Source organism: Aphelocoma coerulescens, chromosome 4 (assembly GCF_041296385.1).
Source record: "Aphelocoma coerulescens isolate FSJ_1873_10779 chromosome 4, UR_Acoe_1.0, whole genome shotgun sequence".
Taxonomy (NCBI): domain Eukaryota; kingdom Metazoa; phylum Chordata; class Aves; order Passeriformes; family Corvidae; genus Aphelocoma; species Aphelocoma coerulescens.
The window spans coordinates 59,618,430-59,629,748 of NC_091017.1; the positions used below are offsets into that span (position 1 = coordinate 59,618,430).

Here is an 11,319-nt window from a genome sequence, read left to right on the forward strand (position 1 = left end):
ATGTTGTTCAACAATGTTGGAAATCAGGAAGCACATAAATGTTGGATGCACTAAAATTGAAAGTACATTAGAAGTTGCATTTCATCTTCACTGCATGGGCAGCGACATAGAAGACATGATTCACTGACTAAAAATAAGTGGCAGAGATGAAGATGTCCTTGAAAATGCCCTTAGTATTCTAGCTGACCTTTTCTCTCTAGGAAATAATATGGTTTATGAAACATTTGCCTTCAAGCAGGGCAGACAAAAGGAAATGAAAAGCTGACCAGCTTTCCTGCCAGATCGTACCAATTGGCATGCATACGGAGTGTATTGAGCTGGATCCTTCAATCAAAATGTAAATCGTGTGTCATTACTTATTATCCGGGCTCTGAGCAAGCTTTCTGCAAGCCAAAACTCATGGCTGACAGATTTTTGAACATAAATGAGTAGTGATAACGGCAGAGATACAGACTCAACACAGGAAAACTGATGTGCAATTTATTAGCATACCAAAAGGAAATGAGATCGTATTCCAAGAAAGCCAAGCCTCATAAAATTATGTGGATATTGAGATATTTACAGAAGCTGAAGCAGATAACCTACATTGGAAGAGACATTTCTCTTATAAAGGCTTGATAGTAGTAAACACAGAAAAAAACCCAAACAAACCATCTAACAAAACTTTATGGAGTTCATTCTATCTGTAATCAAAATCGAAATCACTAGGAGTATAGAAGAAATGCCATTGTGAATTTGAAAAAATTGAAGTCATTTAGTCAAGGAGTATGGTAGCAAAATATACAGATTCAAAGGAAGCAAAATACATTATGGAAATCTCTGTGAAATACGAAAGATATAAAAGTAGAAAGTAAGAGATAAAACCAAGGAGAAAATCTCAATAAATATGTTATTTGAGATATGATTTTTCAATAGAAGACTCTACATAAATTAACTGAAAATAAGAAAATGTAAAAGCCAGAACATGGTATATGAAAGCAGACTTAAAATTTCAGGAAACTGGAGGTTGAAAACACACAGGATGCACAGGAAAAAAATGAATGATTTTCATAAAAACAGGGTATGTAAAAGTCTGGCAGACCAGAGTGTAAGAAGGGATGCATTGTCAAAAATAGCTCAGAAAATGAAACATAACATACTGCTGGTAAAAATATGAATACACTTTGATAGTAAAGACAAGGAAATACATACAGCCTAACCTGCTATTCTGAATATTTCAAGGATTTCAGAAAAAAAGATAAGGTGATTTGTAAGGAAGAGAGAAATTAGTAAAGAAGTTGACAAAATTCAGTAAAGTTCAAAGAGACAAATTAGTTTGCTAGAATTATTAAAATTATTTCAGTGAACAGGGGAAGCTGGGCAGCTGGGAGACCACATGGTTCCTTTCCCTGAAATGTACCTCAGTGCAGAGCAGCAAAGACATCCACATAATTAAAACAGTAAGACTAATAATTTTTTTTTAAAATAAAATTCACAGATTTATGACACAGATATAATAACATAATAATATGGTCTGATAAATCAAGCATTCACATCAGAAATAAAACAGGTTGCATGTTATTTCTGTCATCTCATTTGCCATGCCAGAGCCTCTCGGACCCTGGGACCCCTCCCGGCCTCCTCGTGTCCCTCCTTGCCCGCCCAGGCCCCAGGGCCACAGTCCGCCCCAGCACTGCGAGCCCCTCTCCCAGCACTGCTGCAGCCGGCCGGGCTCCCCTGCCCATGGGCACTGCTGCACCAGGACTGTCCACAGGTCCACATCGCAGCTCGATCCTGGCCGGCCCGCAGCCCAGGAGGTGCCCGAGGATGGGGCTGAGTGCCTGGCTGGCAGTGGGACAGGCTGGGCAGTGAGGAGCAGCCCTGCTGCCCTGAAGGGCCCCTTCTGGTCCCAGTTCCTGACCCCAGGGAGCTGCCAGCTGCCATGACCAGGACAGTCAGTTGTGTAGTAAAAATTCAGTGTGGTGCAGTCTCTCATTACATAAGCCCTTGCCAAGTTTTCCTGTGCTATGACCCTACACCTGAATCGCTGAGCCAACAAAGCCAGCAATGTCGGCTTAAAAAGAGACTGTTTTCTGCTTATGCCGTGCATGCTCCTTGGTTTGCTTACATAAACTATTTCTTCTCTGCTGTGAATACAAATTTTTTTTCCTGCAAATCTATCACTTGAACAATGAATTCATTTGTACTAAGCTTTCCCAAAATAAGATAATGTAACTATTCCCATTTCACAGCTGAGATATGACATGCATAAAATTATAGTGGAAAGCACACTCTCATTTTGTGTGTCTGTGAGTTCCTTTCCCAGACTAGTTCCACTAACTATACATTTTAAATCTCTTACTGATTCCAGTTAGAGCCCAGAAAACTAGAAGGTTTTGATTTTTTATCTCAAATTCAATAGTTAAAAAATTCACCATTATTGTGTTATAAAACTTAGTAAAGAAGAAAACTGAATGCAAGAAATCATAAGAAAGCAGAAGATCAAATCAAAGTCCTCAGACAGATTTCAGCTGCTTTAATTATGACTTTTTTCTATGTATTTGGCTGTCTTATTCCACATATGACTTTGCACATATCCAAAAAAATGAGATACTCTTCCAAAGAACAATATCTATCCATAGGCAATAATGTCTTACGTTTCTGTAATTTATAAATTTTCACACGGCTAATTCCTATATCAAAGAGATCCCTATTTGTCCCAAATGCGAAAAAGATAGTTTGAAAAAATATGTAGGTCTGACTTTTTAAATGTCTGATGACTTTTACAAAGAAATAAGATATCTTGCATCCCTTAGACAAGAAAATTACATATTTGCATATATATACACACAGACAATAATTTGCTATTAGACTAGTAAAAACTTAGCAATCCCATCAAATTAATTTAGCAATCCCATCAAAACTTACCATCCCATTAGTATAGTTACAACAATTCTCATGGCCCAGATCAATACACAAAAGTTTAATCAATAATATGCTTCATTAATATGCTTAAAATCTTTATACAAATAATTTCAGTTTTTCTGCCCTTCTGTGGTTTTAGGCTCGTATTTTCATTGTCTTCTGGTCAGCAGCATCAGTTTTCTTTAAGGAGAGAAATGGTGGGATGTCTAGCTACTCAGCTCTATAACATATTCTGTGCAAGGAGGAATTTAAAGCTCTTTGTGTTGCCTCTTTCCTCCTGAGCCTTGGGATCTTTTTAGTTTTGTTTCTTTATCACAGTTTATTTCCTTCTTATTGATTCCCATGTGAAGTTTGAAAGTTGTATACTGGCCTTTCCCAACCTCAGCTGGTGTAAAGGGCTGCTCTTTGTTTCTCAAATGTTACCCAGGTTTGTCAGATCTTCAGTATGTAATCTACTCACAGAACTTCAGCTAGTCAGTTGGATCAGTTAATAGTAACTTGACTACTAGCTAGTTGTTAAAAAACACATAAAACAAATAAAACCATGCCAAGGTTCCACAAAAGTCCTTAAAATGTGACAGATCAATAAGAAGCCTACAGGTTTTCAGTAACAGCAAAAATCATATTTGGCAGTCTACATAGCAGCCACAAAGGTATCAAAAGTATGAATGAAACTTCTGAAAAATGAAGTCTCTAAGACTATAATTTACAAATTTTTTAAGTGATTTTCATGTTAAATTGTTTTGTATGGAGGTTCTCTTGAGTTTTGTTTTCTACTCTAACATCCACCTGTTGTGTATCTCTTAGAACAATGTATAGGGAAACATGATTTTTTCTACTACTGCAATGATTCCCTTAAATCAGTAAGGAGAATGTCAGTAGACAGGACGTTTAGAAGAAGTATATTAATGAAATTGAAAAATGTGACAAGGAACAAGTAGTCATGTGAGTTCTAGCATCTTTCTTCTGTTAAAATATTGCATCTTTAACAGTGTAAACTGTGTTTTTTGATTATAACTAATGATATAGTCTGATTTTTTAATGCTTTGTGAAAGGGTCTCCTGTTTCCTGGGAACAATGCAAAGTTTCTCAGCTTTAACTACAATCTCAACTATATCCCTAACCAGGAGGTTTTCCTCACGTTTTGCAATGTCCCTGAAGAGGACTCCAAACATCTGATTCAGGTCAACAAAGGTGACACTGTTACCCAGCCTACAGAAGTGTCAGGTATATCTTTCAATCACTTGTAGTCTACAGAGGTACTTCTGTGCAAAGACAAACAGCCAGTTTTGTGGTCTTGAGAGAGGAAGTGATTGCAGCTGCGTATTCTGTAAGACCAGCTTGCTTTGAAGTGGCGAGCAATGAGCACTTAGTCATAGCTGCTTGAGACAAAGTATTTTCCTTTCCATTAAAAAGGATGACCAGTAGCATTTTCCTTTATTACAGCAAACCACAAGCAGCTGTGTTGAAATACCTGAACAGAATCCTCATTGAAAGCAGATGGCAACCTTCTCTCAAAACACAAACAAACCAAAACCAAAGCCTTAAAAAAATCCAGAATTAATGGAATATGAATATAGGGAAATGCCAAAATTGGGAACATGCTGGTTTTTTCTCTTATCTTCCTAAAACGCTCTATGATTCGTCAACACTGACAATTTTGGGGGTTGATGTGGGGCTGATTTTATTTAACAATTAAGTTAGTACATTTTTGAAAGACTTGTTGTATTTGCATAAATAATCAAAATGTATTTTGCTTAAAAAGGCCATTTGGCTAAACTTAAATAATAGAAATTGGGTACTTTATTCAGTGAAGTAATTTGGAAAGCCTCATTTGTGGTTTGTCTGTAGTTTCAGAGAACATCTGCAGAAAACGTCTTCTGTGGTGTTATGCTTTCAACAGAATTAAGTCTCAGTATAGCATCCTTAGAAACTACATTTGGTAAGTTTTATAAGCTCAGTGGGTGTGATTTTCAGTTTGAAATGAATGTTTCAGGCATGTAGCAAGGGTAAATGCCTCTCTGATATGATGTGAATAGGAGCAAAACTGCCTACCATTGCTTAGGGCAGGGAATTGTAATACGCAGTCTCCTCAGGTTTCTTCCAACCTGAATTATCCTATGATCCTGTGATATGCAATAAGAAGTTGGGGCAGAGATTTATGGTGACAGTGGAAAGCTGAAGATGCTGGAGATAAAGGCAAGCTGTGGCTCAATCATGAAAACGTCTCATTTGGGCTCTGAATTTCTTATTAGCAAGGTGAGAGGTATGGTGACCATGCAAAAAATCTCATGTTCTAGTTTATGCTTGTCTGTAATTTCAGGAAGCAGCAAACCTTAATAATAGCACTCAAAACCGACAAGTGTCTCTATGGTTGCTTAGTATCTTTAGAGTGAGCTGCAATTTTTGTTCTTTCCTGTTAAAAGAGGCAGATTCTGAACACTGAAATTTAGTCTCCAGGCAACCATCCAGCTCTTCGGTGGCTGGCTAGACACCACTTGAATCATCTCTCTGTGTGTAGCAGTTAACAAACAGCTGTCTGATGTAAGTCATGGATTGAAATTACAGCGATGAAAGAGGCATAGATTTTCTGGTTGAAAGTAAATGGTTCCATCTTGACCTGTGTTAACATTATCCAGGGCAACATGTGCTGATGAAAAAACATGGTGGAAGCAGTCTTACATGTGTGCCGGTTTGAGACAAATTCGCAGGAACGTCCAAATTTGAAGACAGAAGGCAGGTTACAGCCAACCCTCCCCCACCAGGTTCAGGAAAAAGTATTCCTTGGAGGAAAGTGAAAGAGAAAAAAAAAAAATTAATAACAAACACACGGGAAAGGAATAATAATACTAAATATAAAACCTCTCGCTGTGGAGAGAACCTGGTAAAATTCAAAGTCCTTCTGTAGGTGTGGCGGTTCTCTTTCCAGAGCTGGGGTGTGGCCCCACCAGGCTGTGGCATAAGCCTCCTGGTGCTGGTGATCTAGTCCAGAGCAGAACAGTCCAAGAAAAGTTCTTGCCTCAGTTAGTGAGCCAGCTAAACAGCAAAGAATTTTAACTCTCTGTCTCTTTCCTGAGAAAAAGCCAAAAAACTCAGAAAAAAAAAGGAAGGGTGCTTCCTCTTCTCTTGCCGCTGTAGAAGCACACAGAGAGAGACAGTAATGTGACCCTGGAGCACAAACTGCTTTGAAAAGTTCGTCTGGCTTTTTTTTTTTTTTTTTTTTTTTTCTCTCGCACCCAGTTTTAAAGACACAGAGAGGCACAGGAATCATTCTGGGCACAGAGCGGTGATAGGGGATACACATCATCAAGTCACCCCAAGACAAGATGATATTATGTTTACAAATTCATTTGCAAAACTTATTAAGTTCTGAAAATAGAAACTCTTTAGAATTGCACATGCACATGTGTATGTATATCATCTGCAGAGGATATAAAGACACATATATGCAGAGCTACAGATACAGTTCTAGAGATAAATATATCAAAAAGAGTAGAATATAACTTATGGCAGTAAGATTCCAAGTATAACTCTGGCATTTATTTTTCACATGTGACATCATAAAGACTGTGAAACTAGTCCAGCAGATAATCAATTCATATTACCATTTAAAAACTACCTATTATAAACCTTTCAAAGCATGACATATTTAATACCCCTAATCCCTACTTATTTATCTGGGGTTTTCTGTTTTCATGTACAAATTAATACTGAATCTCAAGTAGAGAAATACCAATGGAGTAGTCCTAGGTTCAAGTCAAAATCTGTTAATATAAGCATATATAAGTTTAATTTTGCATATGTCAAAGCTTTATTTTTCAGAGAGAGCCTGCCTGCTACCTTCTTTCTATTTAGATGTATTTATTTTCATTAATTTTATTTTTGTGTCCACAATATAATTGAAGCATTTTATAAATATAAAATTAGGACAAAAATAGTTAAAAACCATCATATTCCCAATATGGTACTTATGTACTGTTAAAGTAATGATGTCACACAAAAGAATTTTGTTTGCTTTCTTAAGAACTGTTTAATTTTCTCATTCACTTTGCCAATTTTTTTCACAGGAAGTAATCTAAAGAAAAAACGTAGTTTCTCTTAGTATTTTTGGTTTATATTTAGTACCTTAAGACTAAGATATCTAAGAATCCTTTCGGACTGTTTTCTATAATAAATAATAAATTTATTATAGAAAAACAATCTCTGCAGTACTAGTTGTAAAAACAATAAAAATACAAAAATTAAGTAAAGCACATCTGGGAGAAGTGATTTACTTGGTCATTTTCTGTTTTTCCTAAAATAGAGTATAGGGACTTTTCTTTCACATCATAGTTGAGAAAAAATATATGTTAAAGTTATTAAACTACAATTTAGTCTGTTTCCCATGCAGATACCATTAAAATGTACAGGAAAGGTTATTAAGACCTTAAAAATGGCTGAGGATTCAAGACAAGTTCCAAGAGAAAGTAACAAGATCACAGTAGTTCTGCTGTTCAGCATAGCAAGAAACAGAAATTATCTTACTCAAGTACTAAGGACACACAGAGAACCTTCCTAAGTCACGGAGAAAAGGTGTAAAGCTGAGTCTTTGGAGTGCTGGTTCACTTTCTCCTGGTACCTGTTATGAAGGAAAAATTCTCCATATAGATCATAGTATATTGATTCTGTGAAGACTTCTGCTGGCTAAAAAATGCTCCAAGCCCTATACCTGCTTTATCTTCTGATCTCTTGGATTTGATGTCATGTGAATGTAGTCTCCCTCCAAAACTATGACTACACATGTTCCCCTACACTGGAGTAACTCAGTGTTAGACTGCAGTTTGTGCTGTCAAAACTTGTGTGTATGAGCAGATGCCAGATTTCCACAGAGTTGCTGCACAAAGGGAAAGTGCTAGAGCTCCAACTGTCAACACCTCTATTTGTGAGCAGATGCCAGGTCTCGGCAGAATTACAACACAATGGAAAAATGCTTCAGCTGTCAACACCCTATATGGGAACAGATGCTGGGTTTTGGCAGAGTTAAGTGTAAGAGAGAAACACAGTCCTAGCACCAAGCTTGCAAAGGAAGTCTGGGCTTTGTCAGAATTTCTATCAAAGAATAAATAGCCTAGGATCTCTCCACTGACCACTGCCTCAGCTCATACATTGAGAAAAGGTGTCAGAAGTGTTTATATATTTGTCACCCGCCTCTAAAAATTTAAATTAATGTAATCTGGGAGAACAACCAAATCAAATCAAAACAAACAGATCCAAATAGTTGTCTGTTTCCCTACTGTTGAATTTAGTTTGTGATAGCAAGGTGTTGTTAAACAATCAACATGTATCATTGTCACTTGTAATGGTGACAGAGAATATGCTTCATTAGGAAGGCTAAAAGACAGAAAACTCTACAGTCATGTAGAGGGTTTTGAAAATGAGTGATTTAGATGACCCAAAGAAACATCAACAAAAGTATCAGCAAAACCACCTATATTGAAATAAGATGTTATAAAAGTGTGACTTAACAAAGTTTGATTACAATGTTCACTGTATTACTTACTTCACAAATAATGTAAAAATGATTCAAAACTACCAAGTGAGAATCAAAGTCACCAGGACAAAATCAAAATTATCAATACAGAATCTTAGCACACTGTAGTATAAGGTTCTGTGTGATGTCAGTCACTGACAAAAGATCCATATAAGAGGTGTTTGCCTCAATGAGCAACCTTGAGAGATGTCCCAGCTCAGGAGTCAGCAGCCAGTTCAGAGACACCTCCCAGCTCAGATGCAGCCAGGTCCTGAGCAGGGAGAGCTCAAAGAAAGCTTGCTTAGGCTGTCATATTTATGGAATAAAGTGCTTAGCTTGTAGTTAAATTACATGCAATGAGAAAGGTATGCGTGAGACTCCTTAATTTTGTTCCTTGATAAATGAGCTTTGGAGAATCATTCACGTCAGTCACATGGTTGGTGCTCCAAACGCACTGTGTCACTGTTTCTTCACGGGTTTTCAGAGAACAGATTGGAACTAGATATGTGCTTTGCCCAATAATGACTTAGGCTCGACCTCTTTCGGAGATGGTACAGAACAACCACTAGATTGATTAACGACTTGAGTACATCCATCACAGAGGGGCAATGTTTTCAATACTTGCTTGTCTAAGTACCTTTATATCCTAGTGTGTAGCTACAACCACATATTTTGAGAATACTAATGCTGCTAAGATCTTTGTGTACTTTGATTTAAAATGGAATATAAAGAAATATAAGAATAGTATTCTGAGGTTCATTCCAAGTGATAAACTGAGGAGAATTTTAATGTCCTGTTTGAGACCTCTGTAACTTAGGTCTACTGTAAATCTATAGAATCAGAGAATCAATAGAATAGTTTGGTTTGGAAGGGACCTTGAAAGGCCACCTACTCTAACTCCCTGCCATGGGCAGGGACATCTTCAACTAGATCAGGTTGCTTAGAGTTACATCCAATCTGACCTTGAACATTTGCAGGGATGAAGCATCTACCACCTCTCTAGACAGCCTCTTCTAGTGTTTCACCACCCTTATTATGAAAAACTTCTTCCTTATACATAATCTTAATCAATCCTCCTACAGTTTAAAATCATTACCTTTTTTCTTATCACATCAGCTACTGCTAGAAAATCTGTCCCCATCTTTCTTATAGGCCCCCTTAAGTACTGAAAGGCTGCAATAATATCTTCCCAGAGCCTTCTTACTCCAGACTGAACAACCCCTGACTGTCTCAGCCTTTCCTCAGAGGAGAAGTGTTCCATTCTTCTTATAATTTTTGTGGCCTTCTTCTAGACTCATTCCAGCATGTCCACATCCTTCCTGTCCTGAGCTGAACACAGTACTCCATGTGGGGTCTTACAAGAGTGGAGTAGAGGGGCAGAACGACCTCCTTTGACCTGTACAAAAAGGTCTCAAGAAATAAAAAAATATATTATTAATTTTAGAGATATAATTACTTACTACTTACATATTTAAATGGATTTTCTAAAAGAGGATTATAATTTTTTTCTATCTTGAGATGTGAAAAAAAAAGTGCTTAGAGGTGTGATGGCATTTAATACCTGATGTGGATTGTTTCCCTATATGTCTGAACTGGGTGCTGTGTTAGGATTTGAGCTATTGGTTAGATCTTCCATCATTATAATTCATCATATAATCACTATATAATTGTAATAATTAATCTTTTTTCTCTTGTCAGTGTAGATAAGGAGTTGAATCTGATTTGACTAAGAATGAAGAATAACACTTCTAGAGGTATATTCCAAGAACTTGTACAGGAGAACCAGATTCTTCCATTTCTACCACACAGTAAGTGGTGATAGAAATAAGGGGTGACTCTGGATGGTGTCTCCGGTACAGTTTGTTGAATACCTGCTAGTCACTGGGATAATTAAGAGTGGTCAGAGACTTAGGAAATTGAAGAATGAGTAAAGTGTTGTTCAGTGTATATAGGAAGCAGGTGAACACAACATTGTCCAAATACAAAGTGCATAAACCTGCATTTATTCTGAAACACACCAGTTATGTCAATATGTCTTATGCCAGAGTAAGGTCAGAGCACAATGAGGAAACTTTAACTGGATGCATACTATATAAACACTGCCTATTATTTGCTGACCTTAGGCAACTGGAGCCAACATAGACTAACTCTCCAGTCACTCATAACTTTCTGCAAATGTCATCTGTCAGTCTGAAGTGGTCTAAATTTATCTCCATTCATAAGTAAACAAGGAGTTGTTTTTTTCATTTTACTGAAGAATAATGAAAAATGATATGTTACAGAATTTTCTGTGTCCTGCTTTTCAGGTAGCAGCTTGATTAATATAATCAATCCATTTACGATGGGAATGCGCCAATGGTAAAAATAGGAAAAAAAGTATTTTAAAAAAGATAGAAAACTATGTTAGAGCTATAATAATAGATAAAATTGATTAAAAATATATATATACTGTTTCCTATATTCAACTGTCCTAGATTACAATGTAAAATGTAACCAAAAGTATGTATTCTATGATTACCTTCACAAGCTGTTAAAGCAGGTGGGGCAGTGTTTGTTATCTCCTGCCATGACTCATCCCTGATAACTCCCACTGGGGCCTATTTCTGTTCAATGGGCAATCAAGGCCCCACCACATGACTCATAGAATTACATCAGCCCATTGTGAGATGCTCTGCCCAAGGGGGAGGAGCCAAGCATTCCCACCTGGATGCAGTCCAGGGTTTGGAACAGCACAAGGAGTCCTTACTTACTGGATTCCCTGAGGACAAGAGGACACTGGACTGTCAGGTGAGAACCAGACCTGTCTACAGGATCACTGCTTCAACTGGACCACTTCCCCTGGGCTGCTACCACCACCCTGACTAACAGGGTGTCAGGTTGTATCCTGACTCTGTCAGTGTTCTTGT

The 11,319-nt window shown here is 37.4% G+C and overlaps 1 long non-coding RNA gene across 1 annotated transcript; it reads right to left on the reverse strand.

Moving 5' to 3' along the window:
* Positions 1–3,938: 3,938 nt before the first annotated feature.
* LOC138109103 (uncharacterized) lies at positions 3,939–10,975 on the reverse strand. Its single transcript, XR_011150267.1, has 4 exons — positions 10,932–10,975; positions 9,510–9,823; positions 7,429–7,522; positions 3,939–5,687 (listed from the first exon to the last, which is right to left on the reverse strand). It is a non-coding gene; the product is annotated as an uncharacterized lncRNA (long non-coding RNA).
* Positions 10,976–11,319: the final 344 nt, after the last annotated feature.